General features: G+C 34.6%; 1 long non-coding RNA gene across 1 annotated transcript in view; it reads left to right on the top strand.

Moving 5' to 3' along the window:
• The window catches only part of LOC141545963 (uncharacterized), a 29,370-nt gene extending 6,658 nt beyond the window's left edge, over positions 1 to 22,712 (top strand). Inside the window, exons 3-4 of the long non-coding RNA XR_012483193.1 lie at positions 1,005 to 1,087; positions 22,665 to 22,712. This is a non-coding gene — a long non-coding RNA (uncharacterized LOC141545963). The remainder of the gene's footprint in view (positions 1 to 1,004; positions 1,088 to 22,664) is intronic.
• Positions 22,713 to 23,033: the final 321 nt, after the last annotated feature.

The following is a 23,033-nucleotide window of genomic DNA, read 5'->3' as shown; positions in this document are numbered from 1 at the left end:
TGTCAAAGATCCCTGAGATATAATAATAATTATTTTGATTATAATAGTAAAAATAGCTAATATCTACAAAAATTCAAATGATTGCAGAGTGATTTGCATTTATGAATCCATTTGATGAAGTTAAGAGTCAGGATAGGGACAGTTAGATGGCATTGTGGATAGAGCACTGGCCCTGCAGTTGGGAGGATCTAAGTTTAAATTCAACCTCAGACACTTACCACTTTCTAGCTATGTGACCTGGTTAAGTCACTTGACCCCAATTGCCTCTCAAAAAAAAAAAAAGTCAGTATAGCTGGAGTCTAATTCTAGGAGAAGGCATTTAGGTGGTGTCAGAAAGTTTCATCACAGTTCAAATCTGGCAAGTCATTAACCTTGTTTGCCTCAGTTTTCCTATCTGTAAAATGAGCTAGAAAAGGGAATGCCAAACCACTGCAATATCTTTACTAAGAAAATCACAAATGGAGTCACAGAGAATTGGATATGATTGAAAATGCCTGAACAACAAATTCCAATAGTGGATGTATTATCTTAAATATAATTTTTTAAAAACTTTTTATTTTCAAAAAATATGCATGCATTATTTTTTAACATTGACAGTTGCATAGCCTTGTGTTCCAAATTTTCCCCTCCTTCCCCCACCCTCTCTCCTAGATAGTAAGCAATCCAATATATGCTATACAATATTCAATATATGTAAACATATTTATACAATTATCTTTTTTTTTATAATATTATCCCTTGTATTCATTTTTCCAAATTATCTCCCCCCTTCCTCCACTCCCTCCCCCCGATGACAGGCAATCCCATACATTTTATATGTGTTACAATAAAACCCAGATACAATATATGTGTGTAAATACCATTTTCTTGTTGCACATTAAGTATTAGATTCGGAAGGTATAAGTAACCTGGGTAGATAGACAGCAGTGCTAACAATTTATATTCACTTCCCAGTGTTCCTTCTCTGGGTGTTGAATATAATTCTTAATTCCTCTGGGTTTCAGTTTCCTGCTCTGTGAAATAAGGGACGTGGACTAGATAGTTTATCAGATTCTGACAGCCCTTCTGACATTTCTATGAAACTCTGGTAAGTCCCTTTCTGGCTATGATATGTGTGTGTTTTAAGACTCCTTTCCAGTTTTATCATCCTCCTTTTACTAATTGGAATTGTGAGGCAATCACTTTAAAAATTAAAGTACTACACAAGTGTTTCCTTTAATCATTCTTTGAAGATCATAGATTATTATTTTTTCTTTTTTAAATTTTTATTTTATTAAAACTTTTTATTTACAAAACATATGCATGGGTAATTTTTCAACATTGATCCTTGCAAAACCTTCTGTTCCAAAATTTCCCCTCCTTTCCCCACCCCCTCCCCTAGATGGCATGTAGTCTAATACATGTTAAATATGTTAAAATATATGCTAAATTCAGTATATTTATACAGTTACCTTGCTGTACAAGAAAAATCGAATCAAGAAGGAAAAAACAACCATACCTGAGAAAGAAAACAAAATGCAGGCAAAAAACAACAGAAAGAGTGAAATGCTATGTTGTAGAAGACCACACATTATTGACCTGAAAGGTTGAACTTTGGAAGTCCTCCATTTTGCAAATGAGGAAATAGAGGCCTCAAGCTTTGACCTGTCCAAGTTCATATAGTAAGAATTAGAATTGGATCCAATCATAGAATTATGGGATCATAGATAAAGGACCTTTGAAATCTTTTCTTTGGTTCATCTTCCTCATTTTATAAATAAGAAAATTGAGGTTTAGAGCTGTTAAGTAACTCACTTAAATTCATGCAAGTAGTCAGACCCAGGAATTGAACCAGGATCCTCTTCTTCCAAGATTCAGAGCTCTTTCCAATGAAGATCACTGCCTCGTCCCCATCACTTTCATGTATAATATGGGGCATTTTTTCCCAGAGGTTGTTTTCTGAGAGAGAGCCAACCCCCTCCCCCTCACCACCATGACTCAGTTACTTGGACCTTTGAAGGCTTCCAGAGGGAGCCTGTGAAGCAAATACATAAAATCCATTTGGGTTTTCTGTACCCTGACCCTTCTCAGTAGCCAACTCAGGCATTTCAAACCAGACCCAAAAGTCATTCATGGAATGAGGAACCATATGTGGATGGTTGCAAAAGAGCCAACTCCTTAGTAGGATGTCCAGTTCTGGACCCACATTTTTGGAAGGACATTGGGCAACTGGATCAGGTCCAGAGGAGATCGGGATGATGAGAAGTTTTTAAGCCATGCCATGCTAATAATAGATGAAAAAACTGGGGTTGTTTAACTAAGAGAAGAGGAGATTTAAGGGGGGGTATAATCTTTACTGTCAAATATTTAAAGAACTATCATAAGGAAATAAGGATTAAATTTGTTTTTTTTAAAAGTTTTTTTATTTTCAAAACATGTATGGATAATGTTTCAACACTGCCCCTTGCAAAATCTTGTGTTCCTAATTTCCTTCTCTTGATCCCCTTCCCCTAGATGGGAAGAAATCTAATATGTGTTAAACATGTGAAATTCTTCTATACATATTCCTAAAATTATCGTGCTGCACAAGGAAAATCAGATCAAAAGGAAAAAATGCAAACAAACAACACAAAATGAAAATACTATGTTGTGATCCACAATGAGTCCTTTCTCTTGGGTATAGATGGTTTTCTTCATCACAAGACCATTGAAACTGGCCTGAATCATCTCATTGTTGAAAAGGGCCACATCCATCAGAATTGATCATCATAAAATCTTGTTATTAACATGTACAATGGTCTCCTGGTTCTGTTTACTTCACTCAGCATCAGTTCATGTAAATCTCTCCAGGACTCTCTGAAATCATCCTGCTGATTGTTTTCCTAAAGAAAAATAATATTCTATAACATTCATATACCATAATTTATTCATCCATTATCCAACTGATGGGCTTCCACTCAGTTCCAGTTTCTTGCCATTACAAAAAGGGCTGCCACAAACATTTTGCATGTGTGGGAATCTTTCAGAAGGATTAAATTTGTAGGAGAACAGAGAAATGTATTTCTCCCAAAACAATTTCTGGTGGTGCAGTCTAACAAACAGGTTTTGGAGTGAGAAGATCCACGTGTATGACTTGCAGACAAGTCACTTAACCCCAAGCTTCAGTTTCTTCAACTAAACAAAAACAAGTTTGAACTAATTTATCTCTAAGACCCCTTTCAACACAAAAGCTATAATCCTATGATTTAGGAACAAGGATTAAAATTCCAAGAAGACTGACTTAAACTGACTATAAAGATTTAAAAAATAATGAAGGCAGTTTAAAATTTGAACTAGCTATTTTTAGGTAGAAAATACCTTATTACTGGAAGTATTCAAGAAGGTAAATAATTATCTATTATTGACATTATGAATAGGATTTTTCCCATTCAGTGGTAAATTGGAATTTGTCATTTTACAATCATGTCTAACTCTTCATGGCACAATTTGGAGTTTTCCCAAAAGTATTTGAATCATTTATTATTTCTTTCGCCAACTCATCTTTTGAATTCGGAAACTGAGGTAAACTGGGTTAATTGACTTGCCCAGGGTCCCAAAGCTAGTAAGAGTTTGAAGACAGATTTGAACTTTCAAAAAATGACTTCCTTACTCCAGGCCCAATCTTGGGTTGACCTAGTTGTTCTAGTAAATTGGAATAGATTATCTCTAAAATTCCTTTCTATGCCGAGGCTGTCATTTATAGTACAGATCTGAACAGGACTCCAAGATAAATATAGTGAAAATATCTATTCTGCAGCATCATCTGTCATGATTGCATAAAGGTTTCAGATGGCAATTGCAAGAATTGTTTTTATTTGTTTGAAGACAAACAAGACTTGAATATAAATGTAGGTAAAAAGAAAAAAATCAGGGGAAAAGAAGAAATTAGAAATGAGACAAGGGGAAAGATTAATGGAGAATGTCCCTGTAAGAGTTGGGAGTTAGGGCACAATGTCTATCTAGGGGCTAGCTTTAAAAATGAGGAGTTCCCCCTCATCTACTGGCACCAGGAGGAGAACTAGAATAAAGGAAAGGAAAACCTACTGAGTTTTTAAGATATAGAGGATGAGAAGTGATGGCGTTGACGAGAGATGTCTTTATTATGCTGAAGAGAATGAGGGTGAAGATGAAGAAATGAGAGAGAAAAGATTTGTAGCAGTTATTCTGGAAGATCTGCAAGAGAATGAATTAATACTTGCCTTGTTGTGGTGAGAGCTTAGTTATAGTTGGACTGTTTGCATTAACTTGTAATGGATGCAGTTGATCTAATTTTAAACATTTTCTCTAGAATAACCTCAGTCTTAGAAGTAGGAACAGGAAAGTTAGGGGGAAAAGTGGAAACAATACAACAAAAACAACTAATCGGTAGTTGACATATGGGTATCTCAAAAATCTCAGTACAGTTTCAAGTTTTAATAACTTTTCCAGAGGACAAAGGTTTAAGCCCTACTATCTTATACCATATAGCACAAAAAGGTACAAAAAGATCTTTTACTTAATTATAAAAGGTCCTGCCCTTAAAAAATAGGGGAAAATGGATGGAGATATCTTTCAAATATATGTCTCTAAAGAAAAATTCTTAAACAGAGGCTAGAGAAAGCATAAAATAAAATAAGTAATTTTGATTATTATGAAACTTAAAATTTTAAATCTCACAAGAACAACATTAATATCCAAATACAAAATCTAGAACCTAGAACCTAATATTTTATAAACAGAAGGAACCATGTTTATTTCTGATTACTTGATTTTGACCTACTTTTCCAATTTGACTCTTTATTTCTATGTATTTCTTGGGTTTGGACCATCCTTTTGTCTGGCTCCTTTCCCCCTTTCCCTAGTTTTTTCTGCAGGTTTCTCAGTTCTGGCTCACAGCTCTGTCTCCCTGACCTGCTGTGGCCCAAGGCCCAGTCTAACAGTTATCAGACATACTCCTCTGGCTCTCTGCCAGTGTTTCCATCTGCCAGGATAACAAACCTTAGCTATTAGCCTAGCCCGCCTCCTTTGGTGGAAGAGCATCTGTTGACATCAGAAGCCAAGACCATGTATCTGAACAATTAAGGGGAGAGATGAGGGATAGAAAGAAAGAAAGGGGGAAAACACAGCATTTATCACTTCCAAATGACAGGGACACAACTTTCATGTCCTCTTGCAGCCCAGGAGAAATAATTAAGCCCAATCATTTCATTGATGGAGAATATAACAGGTCACATAGAGGTGGGCTGGATTAATAAATTGGCTGAAGATATATGTAAGTCAGATAACCAAATAAAGGTCATTGAGCAGCATGGTATCATTGGAACCATCTTGGACAGGATTGGAGATCTCAGGACTATGAACACATGGGGGACCAGTTTATTACTTCTGAGTCCATTGAGTTGACTCCAAACATATGTCTAAAGGACCCAAAACAGGGAGAAGTCATAAATTGTGAAGAAAAGGACATTCAGAGAGCTATGGATTCATAAGGAGAGGGGGCACCTTCCCATCTGCCCTAAAATGTGGTCAGTGCTCAGGAGCAGAGGCTCCATCTGTTAAAGGAAAACATTGTTAATCCCCAGCTCTGGTCTTCTCTGGACCATGCTGACAATACAGGTGGATGAAATCCGGTTAAACTCTGAAACCACGCTACTTACATCTTCCATGACTGATATTATCAACTATCTGATTTACTGTACTTCTACTTTCTTGCTAACATAATTCTGCTCATGTAGAATGTCCTCTTCATTTCCTCTCATCTATCCAATCTATCTTTCAAAGTTTAGCTCAAGTTTCATTGCATTCAAATAATTAACTGAATTCAATAAACACTTAAAACCTTCCCATTAAATACAAGACAAGAGCTGGTCTAGTAAACAGGAACACTTGAGTTCCAGTGTGACTTCTGACATTTCCCAAGTGTGTATTAAATATTGGATTTGCTGACAAGATTATACGATGATCAATTCTGATGCACGTGGCTCTCTTAAACAATGAGATGATTCAGACCAGTTCCAATGATCCTGTGATGAAGGGAGCCATCTACACCCAGAGAGAGGAGAATAGGAACTGAGTGTGGAACACAACATAGCATTTTCACTCTTTTTTGTTGTTTGTTTATATTTTATTTTCTTTCTCATTTTTTCCAATTTGATTTTTCTTGTGCAGAAGATAATTGTATAAATATGTATGCATATATTAGATTTAACATATATTTCTACCATGTTTAACATATATTAGACTACTTACCATCAAGGGGAGGAGATAGGGGAAGAGAGGGAAAATTGGAACACAAAATTTTGCAAGAGTTAATGTTGAAGAATCATCTCTGTGTATGTTTTGAAAAATGAAAAGCTTTAATAAAAATTTTTAAAAGGATTTGCTGTAAGATTTTGTAACATTGGGCTATGTGCCTCTCTGGAAGGTCCATCCTCACTGTGATCTAGAGTATGGCTCCTGCTAGCCCAATTCCTTGGTAGTCTGTGAACCATAGCCCAATCTACTTCCTGTTATACTTGGCATGAGATGATTAGGGCCCGAGGAGAATGCTGGCCATTTGAGTAAAGAGAAAGAATGCCAGAGATGTTGTGGAGGGAGGAGGGACAAATCTTGACAGTTGATTGGGTTGAGGGAGTCGGGAGAGCGAAGCATGATTTCAAGGTTAAAAACTGGGTAGCTATGAGGAAACCTTTCCCATGAACCCATACTCCAATGATCTCTTGCTTTTCTGAACTCCTACCAAAAAACCCAACGTCTAACTATAGTATGATTGATCTAAGGGATATTTTCTCTGAGGTCTGTCATGAACTTAAGCTAAGGGTCTTACATGATATTGGTTGAGATTTTATGAACTAGAGAACAAATAAAAGCTCCCATTCTAGGAGAGGATAGATAGCATGATTACCATGAGAGCTTGGACTCAGTTACCAGAAACATGGAAACCAAGCTTTAAGAAGGTCTTAAGAAGATGAGAGGTATCACATTTGGACCTGAACTCTGCATTGAAACCAAAGGATAATAATATTTAGGAAAAGTAAATCTAGGCAGAAATTAGACTGTGTGGGAGAATAAGGAGAGTCTGAATTTAACAAAGCATCTGATACAATTTGCTTCATTTGGTTTCTTTTAAGTCCATTAGTATTTTTGTACTTGAATCCATGAAGTTGGCCTACCTTCCAGCTTTCCCTGATTGGGTTTCAACTTTGTCACTCTCAAAAATGTCATATTCCTTGGAGGATGAAATTTAATGGGGTTGTATGTAATTCAATTAATTTAATGTAAAGTTATATCCTTGGAATTCAAAAATTTTATGTTGAAGATAGAGGCAGATGTGGCTAGGTGAAAATTCATATTCAGAGTCAGGTTTTTAATCAACTGCAAATTAAGTATGAGTTAATAGAGCAACATATTAGCATAGGAGGGACTATAGTCTCATTTTCCTCTGCTTTAGTTAAGCAATATCTGGAGTATTGTGTATATTTGACACATTTTATTTATTAATTTTTGATTAGGTGTTTTATTTTTATATGAGTCACTAATCAATATCCATATAACATTTCCCTCAAATACGTTCTCTGAAAAACATTAAATATGACCCTGATTGCTTATAGCATGGTTGCTACTGATAGAACATGTCACTTATTACCTGTGTAGTTTATTTATTGTTGGATGAGTGCCTTGAAGTTTGATAGAGTGTTACCAACATCATCCATTTTGTTTGATGGCTTGTAATACTGTCTTTTTGTTGCTGAAGTTACTATATATATATATCTATATATCTATATCTATATCTATCTATCTATCTATCTATCTATCTATCTATCTATATCCCCTTTGGTTCTTGCTTTCTTGACTTTGCATCGTCATATAAATCTCATTTTTCATACTTATTATTGCTTGTTCAGTTATAACATTTCATTGCATCCATCTAATATCACTCATTCAGTTAGGCTCCTTGAATTAGGCATGCATTTTGGTTCAGCTTTTTGTTACTTGTTATGAATATCTTTCCACACAATGTCCTTTTCCTTTTGGCATTAACTTTTTTTGCAGTTAATCCCCAATAAGAGAACTTCTGAGTGAAAAGAAATGAAAAATTTAGTAATTATTTCTCAAAACTTTGGGGTCAATTCTCAGCTTCATTATCAATAAATTAACATGGCTCTCTTCTCACAACTATTTCAGCACTGAATTTTATTCAACTTGGTATAGTACTAGTTTTGGAGAGAGAGGAACTGAATTCAAGCTCCACTTTGCTGTGTAACTTTGGGCCAGTCACTTAATTCCTCTAGGTTTCTATTTCTTCAAGATATAATAAGAAGTCTAGGCAAGATGACCTCTTCCAGTTTCAGATCTATTATCCCATGATGATATGAGATGATGCCTCAGGCTTGCATTGCTCTTATTATCAGTGATTTTGATAAAATATTTAGATGACTGAGATTCATTTTTTTTCCACTCATATTCCACAGTCACTTGTTCATGGGTCAGTGACTTTTTTTTAAATGTTTATTTTTAAAGCATTCTTTAAAATTTTGAGTTTCAAATTTTCTCCTCTACCCATCAAAAAGACTATAAATGTGATATAAATTATATATTTGAAATCATGAAAAACATGTTTCCATATTAGCCCTGTGTTAAAAAAAAAAAGAGGAAAAATAAACTGAAAAGATTGTGCTTTAATTTGTATTCAGACTCAATCAGTTCTCTTTGTGGATGGATAGCATTTTTCAATCTGAGCTCTTAGAATTGTCTTGTATCATTGTATCGATCAGCTTAGCCAAGTTACTCACAGTAGATCATTACCCAAATTTGTTCTTAGTGTGTACAAAGTTTCTCTAGTTCTTTTTACCTGACTCTGCATTAGTTTATATAAATATTCCTAGGTTTTTCTGAAACCATCTTGCTGATCATTTCTTTTGGCAAAACAGTATTCTATCACAATCAAATACTACAACTTATTCAGCCATTCTCCAGTTGATGACACCCCCTCAGTTTCCAATTCTTCACCTCCACAGAAAGAGCTGCTATGAATATTTTTGTATACAAATTATGACTTGATGTAGTTTTTATTGATTGTCTATGCTTAAGATAGTGATGGAGAAAATGTTAACATTAAACTTAAAAATGTGCCTTTTATGTCTATATATTTTATTTTTTTAGAAAATTCTTTGTTAAACATTTACTGTCATATTCCTGCAAAGAACATGTCCATTGACTTTTTTAAAACATAGAAACACAGGGAAAGACCTTAGAGATGATAATTTATCCTCTTATTTTATGATTAAAGAAATTAAGGTCCAGAGAAATCATAGGATCAGAGAACTAGAATTACACAAGAGCTAGGAAGCCATCCAGTCTTATTCCTTCATTTTACAAAGGAGGAAATTGGTGCTTTGTGGTCCTTAAATGACTTACCTTAAGACGAAAGTCACATAGACAATAATTAGTAAAGGTGAAAATTAATCTTCTTGACTCCAGATCCAGTGTTATAACCACTGCCTTGGAGCATTTAAGAAACTCTGAAGTATAGTGGGGCTTAATGCAATCAAGACAATGTCATCTGCAAATGAGAGTATTTGGCTGTCCTTAACTTGTTAGGGACTTCTAATCTGAGTTGGACTCTGTGATGGACATCCTTCAAAACAGTGGCAAATACCTGTGATTAGCATTTATTTCTCTTTCTTATGAGATTGATTATCTGAGAGTCATCAAACAAAATGATCTTTCCTTTTCCATATTTCAGGGAATTAAGTATGATGTGACATGACATATCACATCATAAGGTCATATAACATAATGTATAATATTATATCATGCATGTATGATACTTAATATAATATATTGTTTATATGCCACATAATACATAATATGCATAGTATGATATTATATCACATTGAATGATATTGTATTTTATAACATAATATATTGTATCCTATGACTTTTTTAAAAATAGTTTTTATGCATGGGTAATTTTACAACATTGACAATTGCCAAACCTTTTGTTCCAATTTTTCCCCTCCTTCCCCCTCCCAGATGGCAGGTTGACCAATATGTTAAATATGTTAAAGTATAAATATAATATATGCTATTAATCCTATTACTAGATTAGCATCTGCATGAGAGGTTAGCATAGGCTGGTTGAGTCTGGGTTTGATGATCATGTCCAGGCAAGTGATACATTTCTATATCCAACCTCAAGAGACTTTTTAAGGTAATATTTTGCTCTATTGAATTGAATGCCTTTTTGGAATTTAAAAAGGTATGCAGAGAGGGATTTTATATTCTCTCTGCCTTTTAGTCAATTGTGCCTGTCCTTCTATGGTTTGCTGCAGAATATCAATTGCGAATGCAAGCCTGTTTTCTTCTCGTTGCTTTATGATGTATGCCCTTCATAAATCAATTATTCTCATAAAGTTTTGTGAACGTCGAAGTGTAGGTATATGGAAAGAATACAAGAGGATCATATCAATAACTCATATTTATATAGTGCTCGAAGATTTTCAAAGTGCTTTCCTTATAACCATGAGAGGTAGGTTTTATAAATATATATTATCCTTCCCTGTTTACATGGAAAAAAAACCAAAACTTAGGTTAGATGAGTGATTTTCTTATGATCATTTGGTTGGTTAATATGTAGCTAGGATTTGAGTCTAGCTCTCTCCAACTCTTTAATCAATTCTTTCTTCCATAATACATTGTCAAGGACCTTTGAATGGCTAATTTGATTAGAATAGAGAGTTTATAGTAGTGGGAGGTAAATTAGAATCATGTTAAGTCTAAGTTATAGAGTTTTGAATGCCAGGCTAAGTAATTTTGACCTTGGGGGTATGGGAAAGGAGAAAAATGAATTGCTTTTGATCACAGTCAGAGTGCTGTATTAGAAAGATGACCCAGGAATGTATAAGATGGACTTGAAAAGGGAGGGACTGGAGTAAGAGTTTGATTAAGAAACCATTGAAACAGCTCAATGAGATAAATCCTAAACTAGAATGATGGTTGAAAGAATGATTAAGATGGTTCAGATGAGATAGACAAATTTAATGGTTTCTTCAAAGTCTAAATTTTCACAATTCAATGATATGTTAAGTCTTGTGCAATCCTCCAAGGGGTTTTCAAGAGAAGACTGCAGCTGCCTTCTGAGAGTTGACAGTTTATTTGGTGAACATTCAGCTCAATATAATGTGTCATTAAGTCCTAAGCCCTGTGATTTAAACAATGAGCATGATGTGAGAAGTCAGGAATTAACTTATACTGGTGGGGTTTGATGATATTTTCCAAGCAAATGATACCCACAATTCTGTATCCAACCCCATCTTTCTTTACTGTCTTCTTAATCTTTCTTTGACCTTCTGGCCTGTATATCCAATTGACAAATAGAATTTTCAAACTGAAAGTCCTCCAGATATCTGAAATTCACCCTCCCCCCATTATCTTTCTCCATAATTCCTTCTCTTTTTCAGCAGTCACTGCTATCCTTCCAAACTCCTGGGTTCATAAACTCCCTATTTCCCCCCTCACCTGTCCTATCCAATCAGTTGGAATGTCTTATTGTTTTCCCCCTTTCATGATATTTCTTACATTTTGCCCCTTATCTCTACACTCAGAGCTGCCATCTTAGTTTAGGGCCTTCTCACCTCCTGAGTTATTGCAACAACCTTTTGATTGGTGTTGCACCAAAAAAAAAAAAATGGTGGCCCATCCTCTATATGCTACCAGATTGATTTTTCTTAAACACAGATCTCCCCATGTCACTCTCCTACTGAACCACTGATTTCCCATTTTCCCTAGAATCAAATATAAACCCCTTTTTAAATTTTATTATTTATTTTAAACACACATTGCTTTATGAATCATGTTGGGAGACAAAAATAAATCAGAGCAAAAGAGAAAAAATATGGGAGAAATAAAAAAAAAACAGAAAAGAGAAATGAACATAGCATATGTTGATTTACATTCAGTCTCTATAGTTCTTTTTCTGGATGCAGATGGCATTTTCTATCCAGTCTATTGGGATTGCTTTGAATCACTGAACCACTGAGAGAAGCAAGTCTTTCACAGTAGATCATTACAGCTTCTTGCTGTTTTTGTGTACAACCTATTCCTGGTTCTGCTTGTTTTGCTCAGCATCACTTCATGTAAATATTTCCAGGCCTTTCTAAAATCAGCTTGTTCATAATTTTTTATAAAATAATAATATTCCATTACTTTCATACACCACATTCAGCCATTTCCCAATTGATGGGCATCTATATTTTCCAATATAGATGCTGCTACACAAAAAGATCTACTGCAAACATTTTTGCACATGCGGGTCCTTTCCCCTCTTTTATGATTTCCTTGGGATATAGACCCAGTAATAGCATTGCTAGGTCAAAGGGTATATAGACAGTTTTATAGCCCTTTGGGTATAGTTCTAGATTGTTCTCCATAATGGTTGTATCATATCACAATTCCACCAACAATGTATTAGTGTTATTTAGTATTAAAAGTCTTACACCATCTGGCTTAATCTATCTTTTCAGCCTCATTAGATATAACATCCTTTTTCATTCTTTGTGATCCGTCCAAATTGGACTTTTCTGTGTCTGTCACATAACGATCTCACATAACGATCCATCTCTTGTCTATGTGTCCCTGTACCAGCCATCCTCTCATGCCTGTAATGTGTTATTCCTCCATTTTATGGATTTTCTCTCTGCCTTTATTTTATGGATAAAGCTTTCCCCCAACTACTAGTGTCCCCTACCTTAAACTATATTGCATGCATTTGTATATGTACAAATATGTATTTATGTATAGATTCATAAGGTTATATTTATACTTGTATATATGCACATATATGCATATGTACATATATTTGTATGTATATATGCATTTCATATACATACATGAGGAAATACATACTATATATTTCATATATACAAATATAATAATACATACAAATGTATACTATATGTACTATATATGCATGTATACATGTAGCTATCTATATATACAAGGAGATATATACTATATATGTCTTATATAAAGTATATACACAAATATATATTATATATGTATCTATATGTATATATACATGTATGAGGAAATATGTGATATATTTTAAATATATAAACACATTATATATATAATGTATATTACATATAACATATAGCTGTATATATATATATATATATATATATATATAATTGTGTGTATCTCTATGTAAGTATATATTTATACATGTATATATTCATAATTTATATATTGATAACTCTGGCATATACTGACTGTGTGACCCTCGATAAGTTATCTAACTTCTTAATGCCCCTGGTATTGTCTAGCCTTTGTTAATTCATATTGGGAGAAAATGTTTCCTTCCTCAATGAAATCACAAGTTGGAAAAAAAAGAAAACAAAACCCATATTGCTGTAAGTTTTCCTCTGAAATTTATTGTAATTTATGAATAACAGAGCAGCATTTGGACTGCCTTTCTATTGGAAATGATTCTAATTCTACCACCAGCTCACCTTAAGAAACAATGTGCTGTAGTGGATAGGGTGTTGGCTTCTGAGCCAGGAAGGCAGGGTCTAATCTTATTTTTGACATCTACTAGTTAATTTACTTTACTTGGCAAGTTACTTCACTTCTTGGACCTCAATTCCTTCATCTATAAAATGCAGGATGGAAGACTCAGATTTGATCATTTCTAAGGTCCCTCTTTGCTCTCAATATAGCTCTGGACATTTTTATTGGTTATCTTTCTTACCTGGAACACTCTTCCTAAAATCCTACAAGAAACCTTTCCCCACATCTTTGAATTCTAGTGCCTTCTCTTTGTTAATCATTTCCTAACTATTCTGTGTACATACACATATACATATATACACACACATATATATACACATATACATATATATACATATATATATGCAAAATGCAAACATATATATACATATATTTGTACATATATATATATACATATATTTGTACATATATATATATATATATATATATATATATATATATATATGTTTGCATTTTGCCTCCCTCATTAGACTGTGAAGTCCCCAAAGACAGGAACTATCTTTTGCTTCAGTATAGTGCCTGGCATATAGTAGGTGCTTAATAGATGTTTATTAACTGATTGATTTTGTATATCAACTTTGAATTAATCACTTGTTATATTTTAATCTATCATGCTATATAATCTGTTTGGCTATCTTTTTTACATCTTTGACTATCTTTTATACATCTACATAATGGATGGCTCCTTATGGATGGAAGTAAATGTAGGTAATGAAATATATTGTCAACAGAGCATCAATCAATTAATCAACAAGTATTTATTAGGTGCCTACTATATGCCAAGCACTGTGCCAGGTGTTGGGAATGACTCCTACCTTCCATAATTTCTGGATTGACTAATTGTTGATGCTGGAGGAACACAAGTCATTAGCTTAGACCAACACAGAGGCCCATGAACTTTCATTACAATGGTAGATAGGGAGGATGTATCCCAGCAACAATATCCCTAGAACAACAGAAACAAGGATACTATCAGCTGTCATTTAAATCAGTCTACTGCTGGTCCTGTGGACCAATCGCAGTCATCAGTTGATTGTGCATTATGATTTCTGATGAGATATATGTTCAACATTAGACAGACTAACATGGTAACATGATAGTCAGTGCAAATATCACCTGCCTCTCACACTAAATGACAAACTTTTGAGGAGCTGGGACATATTTTCACTTTTCTACTAAGTGATGCATGATGTTCATAGCAGATGTGCCAAAGCGACAGCAGCTCCACTCACAGTGGCTGCCATCTCCTTTTTGAAACTCTTCTCTAAACATGGTTTGCTTTTATTCTCATTGCAGCTCTATCAGGGGAACAGGAATCTTTATTCTTATTTAAAGAAATGAAAATGGCAGCTAGATGTAGCAGTGGATAGAGCACCAGCCCTAAAGTCAGGAGTAACCGTCTTCAAATATTTAACACTTGATAGCTGTGTGACTCTTGGCAAGTCACTTAACCCCAACTACTCCACCAAAAAAAATAAGAAGTGGAAACTGATGCCTAGAGCAAGTAACTTATTTGCCTAAAGTCATTCTAAATGCTGCTCATCTTATAGAATATGGGAGTATTGGTAAATCTGAACTACAAGGAAATTCCCAGATGATCCAATCCAGGAGCTCTTTATCCCCCTAAAGGTCCATGGATAGATTTCAGGATCTATGAGGTAAGATGGGAAAATGCATCTTTATTTTCACTAAATTCTATCTGAAATTTAACATTAAACATTTAATATTAAATTGACATTCAATTAAGAATTAAAAACAGTAACAATAACTACAACAACAGATCTCTTAAGAAGGGCAGACAGACTTTACTAAAGTGTGGAATGGATCCATGAAAAAAACAAAATAGAAATTAAAGGATCATTGAACTAATTCAACCTTTTATTTTCCCAGAGGATAAAATTCAGGTTCAGAGACAGAGAAAACATTTTGTCCCAAAGGTCACATGGCAAAGTCCATAGAAAAGGTCTTCTAAATCCATCCAAAAGTTTTCCCTTTATTCTCTTTTGTGCTAACGAGTGGTTTTCTTAATGGAGATTCTTTACCTCCCTGGAGAAAAATCCCATCTTTTTCCTGAAAGGACATTGTCAAAGGGGCATCCCACTAAATTGGTTTAAGTATCAAGAGTGATTTATGCTGTGGGAAGTGGGGTCCATTACTGCAGGATGAATGGAAGCTTGGCCCTCTTCAAAACCTCTCCAGAGATGTTCTATAAGGAGCCCACAGGTATTGCTTAGATATACAGCTTAGAATTGGGTTTTTTTCTTCGTGAATGAGCTTAATGAGTGTTGGTGTTTTGCTTCTGATTGTGGCTTATTCTGTCCCTTCCTCACTGAACAATGAAGAATGCAGAATCATGCTTGATTCTGGTCAGCAGAAGAGAAAGGACTAACATTCATTTGAAGGGTGCCTACAATAATAGGAGGTGGAAGGAAGGAAACCAGCTAAAATACACAAACCCCAAATCCTGCTATCCCCTCAAACCTTTGCAACTCTGTATTAGCAGATGTTTTGAGCTAATTGTTCTATTACCTGTATTCATAATTTTAATCAGGACTGGCCTTATGAGTAAGCGAGGTAGGCGGTCGCCTACATGGTATTATTTGAGGGACTCTGAGCATGTCCCAGCCTACCCCCTTTTTCCATCCCCACAACACACCTGCCTGTCATATTTCCTGAAATTCAACATTATGGGTTTTTTCCATGGGTCTTTAAATCTTATTAAAATGTATGCAGCCTAAGAAGTAGTCATTCATACCTTAAATTGTGTCTATAATCTATAATATAAACTATTATTTAATAATGATTATTCATTATAATTAATCATTAACAATAAATTTAAATATAAATATAATAATGTATATAATATAAACATCTATAATTTTAAGAGAAAAGAATCCTGGGCTAGAATCTAAGAGACCTGATTTCTAAGGCTGGCTCTGCTACTAATTAAAATGTTGAACAAATCCGTTCCCCAAACGGGGACTCAGTTTCTTCACATTTTTAATGGGGAAGTTTAACATGACTTTTGAGTATCCTTTCTGCTTTGACATTCAATGCCTCATATTGTTTAAAGGATCTTTCCATAGTTTTCAAGGCCTAGCTAATCTTGTTCCTAGTAAGCACTCAAAAATATTTGTTGAAATGATTTTTATTGGACTGGAGAAAAGGACAGGCAGTGTTTAGAGCCAGCTCAACTGAGCTTCAGGCAAAAACTAGTTTAACTGTATTGAAATATTTCCCAAGTTCTTAGGCTGATTCCCAGATATTAGGCTCCCAAAGATTCTGACTTGAATTTCTCCTGTACATTTTTTATTCACTAGGTCTGTACAGTATAGCTAATTTACCTTCAAGGTCCCGTTTGGATGCTATTTTCTGTGAGAAACCTTTCCTAACTTCCAACACATTGGTCCAGCTGAAAATCTTTTTCTTCTTACATTATACTAGGGTATTTTATTTTTCATCTACCTATCACTGCTTACTGGCATGCAACCTCTTTATCAAATGATTTCCCTATCCTTCTAGATTGTAAGCTTAAGGAAAGAGACTATTGTTTTTCATTTTTCTATTTTTAACATGAATTTAGCACTTAGGATGCAGGCTCTCATGCTTGTTGAGTTGAACTGAACCTGACATTGTTGTTTCAGAGGCTAAGAACGTGCTGCTTCCCTTGCAGAAAATCTACTTGGTTGCCAAGCATCTCTTAAGGGATGTAACTGAACTGCAAAATCACCATGAATTGTCAGCATGATGTAGGGCAAACAAAGATAATATGATTTTGAGCCACATTAAAAAATAAATTACAAATGCCCAGAATAAGGGAGTGATAATCCCAGTAGCTTCTCCCTTGGTCAGACTACATTTGGAGTACAGGGTTCAGTTTTAGGTGCCACATTTTAGGAGAGAATATTGATAAGTTTTAATTTTTCAAGAAGAGAGTACCTAGCATTCTAAAGAAACCAGAAATTGAGGATGTCTAGCTCAGGAAGGAGAATGTTTATGTGGATATAATTGTTGTTTTTAAGTATTTGGAAAGCTGTCATGTAGAAAAGGGATTAGGTTTGTTTTGTTTTCTCCTTGAGGATAGAACTAGCAGCAGTGAGTTAATGATGGAGGGAGGAGGGAAGATTTCACCTCAACTTAAAGAAAAATCTGCCAAAATTAAAAACTGCTAAATTATATGCACTGCTAAAAAATGAATGTACAGTGAGCTTCTTGTTATTGGAGGTGTTCAAGCCCAGGCTGGTTGAAGCCTTGCTGATAAAAGAGATTTCTGTATGAGGTAAAGTCTCTGGTCACCTTATCAGCTGAGATTCTATTTTCTTTATTAAATATGAAACAATGACTCAGCAACTACTCCATGGATGCTCTAGTTCATAAGGAATCTGTTATATCTCTGTAATCAATCAATCAAGAAGTATTAATTAAGAAGTCACTTAACCCTGTTTGCCTCATTTTTCCTCATCTGTGATACTCTTTGAAAACAAAGGATAATCATCATCATCATCATCATCATCATCATCAATAACAACAACAACAACCACAAAAAATAACAATGTTCCGGGATTGTGATAGACTCAAGCAATACAAAATCAAAAGTCAAATGGTCCCTGTTTCTCAAGGAGCTTTTTTTTTCTATCAGGGGACCCTCAAAGTAACTTGTCTGAGGTCTTGTAGCAACTATAGTAAATATCAGGGGGTCCTTTGTTTGGGATTAAAGATGTGGCCACTCCTCTAAATGGCACCTCCACCTCCATGAACTCATTAACTTGGAAGTTGTATCAAATCTCTTCAGTAAGAAAGATATTAATAGCAGTTAGCAGAGAATAAGAGATCACAGACGTCAAAACTCTCCTATTGAAGACATAATTATGCCTGCTTAGAAATATTTGACTTAACTTTCTCTCTTTTCTTCCTTTCTCTTTCTTTTTACTGTGAATGCCCAAATTTATGATTCAGCCAGAAGAGAGCTTGCTGTGGGGAGAAATTCAGTAAGAAGAAAAAAAAACTTGGTCAGCTGGACCTGGAAGGTTAGATTACCTTAAGTGTCATGAGGATTTACAAAAATAATGTTTGAAAGGAAAAAAAAATGGCAAGAGGGTCCTTTTCATTTCAGCTCTAACATTCTGTCTTTTATGTTCCAAGATTCCTTTTAATTTATTGGATGACAGGGGTAGGGGAAAAATGAACTCAACATCTGGAATTATTGAATTCAATATCTAGAGACCTAAATTCCAATTCTGGTGCTATTCTGTGTGACCAAGAGACTTCTTGTCCCTTTAGCTCTTGCTTAAACAAAATAAAATGCTTGGAATATGTCATAATGGTCATACAGATTTTTACCTGATGTCTACAACTGCATTTTCAGGTGGGTAGTTTTATTTTATTATTATTTATTGTGTTATTATTTTCACAGGGGAAGAAATTAAGGCTTAAAGAGGAGAGGACATTTGCCTACAGTCTCAAACCAATCCTGTTAGATTTAAAGATGAAAAAACCACCTCGTTTAACTTTTTATTTGATAAATAAGGAAGCTGAGGTCCAGAAAGAAGGGACTTCAACCTTAGATCATGCAAAGAATAACAAAACAAGGATCCAAACCCAGTTCTTTGACTTCAGAGGCAATATTTATGGTATAAATACGTGTACATGAACAGAGATTGAGTTTGTTTGACTCAAAATAACTTACAAAAAGTAGAATTATTTGCCTTCTGAGGGGGTGATCTCTTTGTTACTAGGGCTGTTAAAGTAGAGGCTTGATGATCACTTTTTGAGGATGCTAAAGATAAGAATAAACGATGCTCTGAGATTTCTTCAGTAGAATGATACATAGCTAAAATACAGAGAAAATACCATTAGGCAGTAGGTTACTGAGAACTCAGTTAAAATTGTTAAGTGCAACACTATGCTATGGACCTTCATGATCAGGAGCATTTTATTTTTGCTTAACAAATTCTCACCACCTGGCACAGTGCCTGGGATACATATAGTAGGTGCATAATAGATGTTCACTTGATGATTGCTGCTGTTAGCCTTTTAGCATCAGTAAGGGGGTAATGTCTTCAATAGCCACAAGGGGGAAGATGAGAACCATAGACAGCTGCCCCTGCTCTGATCTTGTATCACCCCTTGGGAACAGGGAAAAAGAAACACCATCTCTTTGAATTAATCCATTTTTGGAAACTAAAAGACCATTTGGAAATATAACAGAATAATCATATTTAGAGATACTAAAGGGAGGCTGTGCAAGGAAACATTGTTAAGCTTCAGAAGGGGAAGGAAAAAAGCAGGAGACGTGGAGTAGAGATAGGAAAGGTAGAGATATTTTCAGGGCTGATGGGTCAAGGAAGAGCATTGGGGGTAGGAGCTATGAGACAGAGCCACAGAATCATAGAAAATAGAAGATCTGGAAGAGTCCTTAAAACATGGAACATAGAATGTTTAGTTGGAAAGGACCACAAAGGAACAGAGGATGTCAGAGCTGGATGGGAACTTAAAACAAGGAAGTTAGTTATCTTCACACAGGACACAGAATGTAAAATCTTAAAACACAGGTTACAGGACATGGAACAGAGAATGATCTAGTTGTCAGGGATCTTAGAACATAGAACATTAGAGCTGGAGTGCATCTCTACACAAAGAATATCAGGGTTTAGAACACAAGGCTTTGGAACTGGATGGGATTTAGAACATAAGAGTGTTTTGGAATGGATTTTGGAAGTCATCACTGTAATGATTAAGGGTAGGAACATTTTTTATTTATTTTCTTTTTTAAAAATTTATTTTATTACAGCTTTTTATTTATAAAACACATGCATGGGTAATTTTTCCACACTGACCCTTGCAAAATCTTCTGAGGAACATTTTTTAAAAAGAAAATTATCTTTGAATCCCCAGTGCCCAGCATGGTGAATTCAACATATTAAAATTAGGAATCGCAGAATTTGACAGTTGGATTTGAGTCTCTTGATTCCTGGTTCAAAAAATTGGATACAAATCTCTTCATTCAAGCTCAAACAACAGCCACAAAAACAACAACAACAACAGCAAAATGAAGAAGCTGTACAAACATTTGATGATTTGAATTGAACTGAATTGATTTAATCTAACCTCATTTTATAGATAAAAAAATTGAGGACTAAAATTTATGCAATTAGTTAGTAGCAGATCAAGAACCAAAAGCAGGGTTTCCAGTCTACCATTTAATACTGGATATTTCATTCAAATAAGTTCCCACTTATCCTCGTATATTCATTGATTAACTTTTTAATTTTCAAAATCAATTCCAACTAGTTTTGATGATTACTGCTTTATAATATTGGGTCAGGTTGGTAATTGCTATTTTTCTTTCATTCTTACCTTTATTTAATATTTCTTTTGATAGTCTAGATATTTTGCTCCTTTAAGTGGATTTTGTTATTATTTTGTCTATCTCTGTGGAATATTTCCTTGGGAGTTTGATTTGCATGGCATTAATTATGTTTATTAATTTTTGTAGTATTGCCATTTCTGTTATATTCCTTTTTATTTAAATTTTTTTATTTCACTAAGGAATAGTTTGTACTTCTATAGATTTTGATATTGCTTTAGTAGATTGAGACAGATTTTAAAAATGAATTTTGTAAGTTATTTTGAATGATATTTTATATTATCACTTTGTATTTTGTTTATTTAGAAATACTATTGATTTTGTGAGTTTATTTTATAGCCTGAAACTTTGATTGTTTCAAATATTTTAATTGTTGATTCTCTAGAAATTTTTAAGAAGACTATCAAATCATCAGTATATAAAGATTATTTTTTCTTCTACCTATTTGTATGCCTTCAGTTTCTTTCTTTTGTCTTATTGCTTATTGCTTTTAGAAGTTTGTCAAATAACAGGAGGGATAAAGGATAGTCCTTGATTTACTTGCTGTATTCATTGGGAAAATGTTTAATATTTCCCAATAAGTATGTAAATGAGAGTTGAGAACTGCTGGTTATTTTGTATGGTAATCCTGAGGGACAAGCTTTCTCCCCCCCAAACTGAGAATGAATTGAAACTGTTGTGTTTTTTGAGTTGGTACCCAAAATTGAATTTCACTTTGGAGCTCTTAAAGAAACATGCATAGTATGGAACTTTGCCCAAAAGGCTATCCAACTGTGCATACTCTTTGATCCAGCAGTGTCTCTACTGGGCTCACATTCCAAAGGGCTCTTAAAGGAGGGAAAGTAACTCACCTGTGCAAGAATGTTTGTGGCAACCCTTTTTGTAGTGGCCATATTATAGAGTGGATGCCCATCATTGGGGAATGGCTGAGTAAGTTATGATATATGAATATTCTATAAGAAATGATCAGAAGGATGATTTCAGAAAGGCCCAGAGAGAATTACATGAACTGATGCCAAGTGAAGTGAGTAGAACCAAGAGAATATTGTATACAGCAACAAGAAGATTAAGTCACAATCAATTTTGATGGATGTGGCTCTTTTCAACAGTGAGGTGATTCAGGCCAGTTCCAATATACTTGTGATGGAGAGAGCCACCTGTACCCAGAGAGAGGAGTGTGGGAATTGAGTGTGGATCACAATATGGTATTTTCACTTTTTTGTTTTTTGTTTTCATTTTGTTTTCTTTCTCAGTTTTTTCCTTTTTGTTCTGATTTTTCTTGTGCAGAATGGAAATATGTATAGAAGAATTGCACATGTTTAACATCTATTGAATTACTTGTTATCCAGGGGTTGGGTAGGGGAAAAGGAGGGAGAAAAAATTTTGCAAGGGTGAATGTTGGAAAGTATCTATGCATATGTTTTGAAAATAAAAAGCTTTATAAGAAAAGAAACATCCATAGTTTATGAAGAACAGACTAAGAACAAGATGACCCCAAAGACTGAGCCTGAAAGAACAAATAGCTGTTTATTAATAGCCATAGTAACTTAATTATTTATTTACTCCTAAGTTTCTAGTAACCTGAATTTTTGCCTTAACCATAAAGAGGATAGGGGCCAGGTAGAGATAAACATAAATTTAAATTAAGGCTTAGATAGTCTACCTAAATATTAGTGCTCTGAATTGTAATTGTACTCCTAACTTTTCATTTAATATGAATTTGATAAAGCAGCAGATGAGGAGACCATCTGGACCAGAGAAACCATTATACTGCCCCTAGGCCAAAGAAAAAGTTAATTGTTACAACACAGTAAGACTGATTAAATCCAGAGAGACAAAGAGGAATTCAAAAGCAGGTGATGAATATCAGCTGGTAAGCTGCACCTTTCATACAAGAATCACAATGACTATTGTTACACCTGCGTGTTTCTCAATCATCATCTTGCTCACCCAGACCTTCCTTTCCTGATTTCTGGAGACATTACATGTTCACACTTTTCTCTTGCCTTTCTGGACACTTGATCAATAAGAACTTTGAGAACTGGCTATCTCTTACTTAAATTTTGACGCTTCTTTAACTTTTATTTATTCAACTCTACAA

This window comes from Sminthopsis crassicaudata, chromosome 6 (genome assembly GCF_048593235.1).
Source record: "Sminthopsis crassicaudata isolate SCR6 chromosome 6, ASM4859323v1, whole genome shotgun sequence".
NCBI lineage: Eukaryota > Metazoa > Chordata > Mammalia > Dasyuromorphia > Dasyuridae > Sminthopsis > Sminthopsis crassicaudata.
Note: the sequence above shows the minus strand (reverse complement) of the source record. Positions and strands in the feature narration are given on the sequence as shown.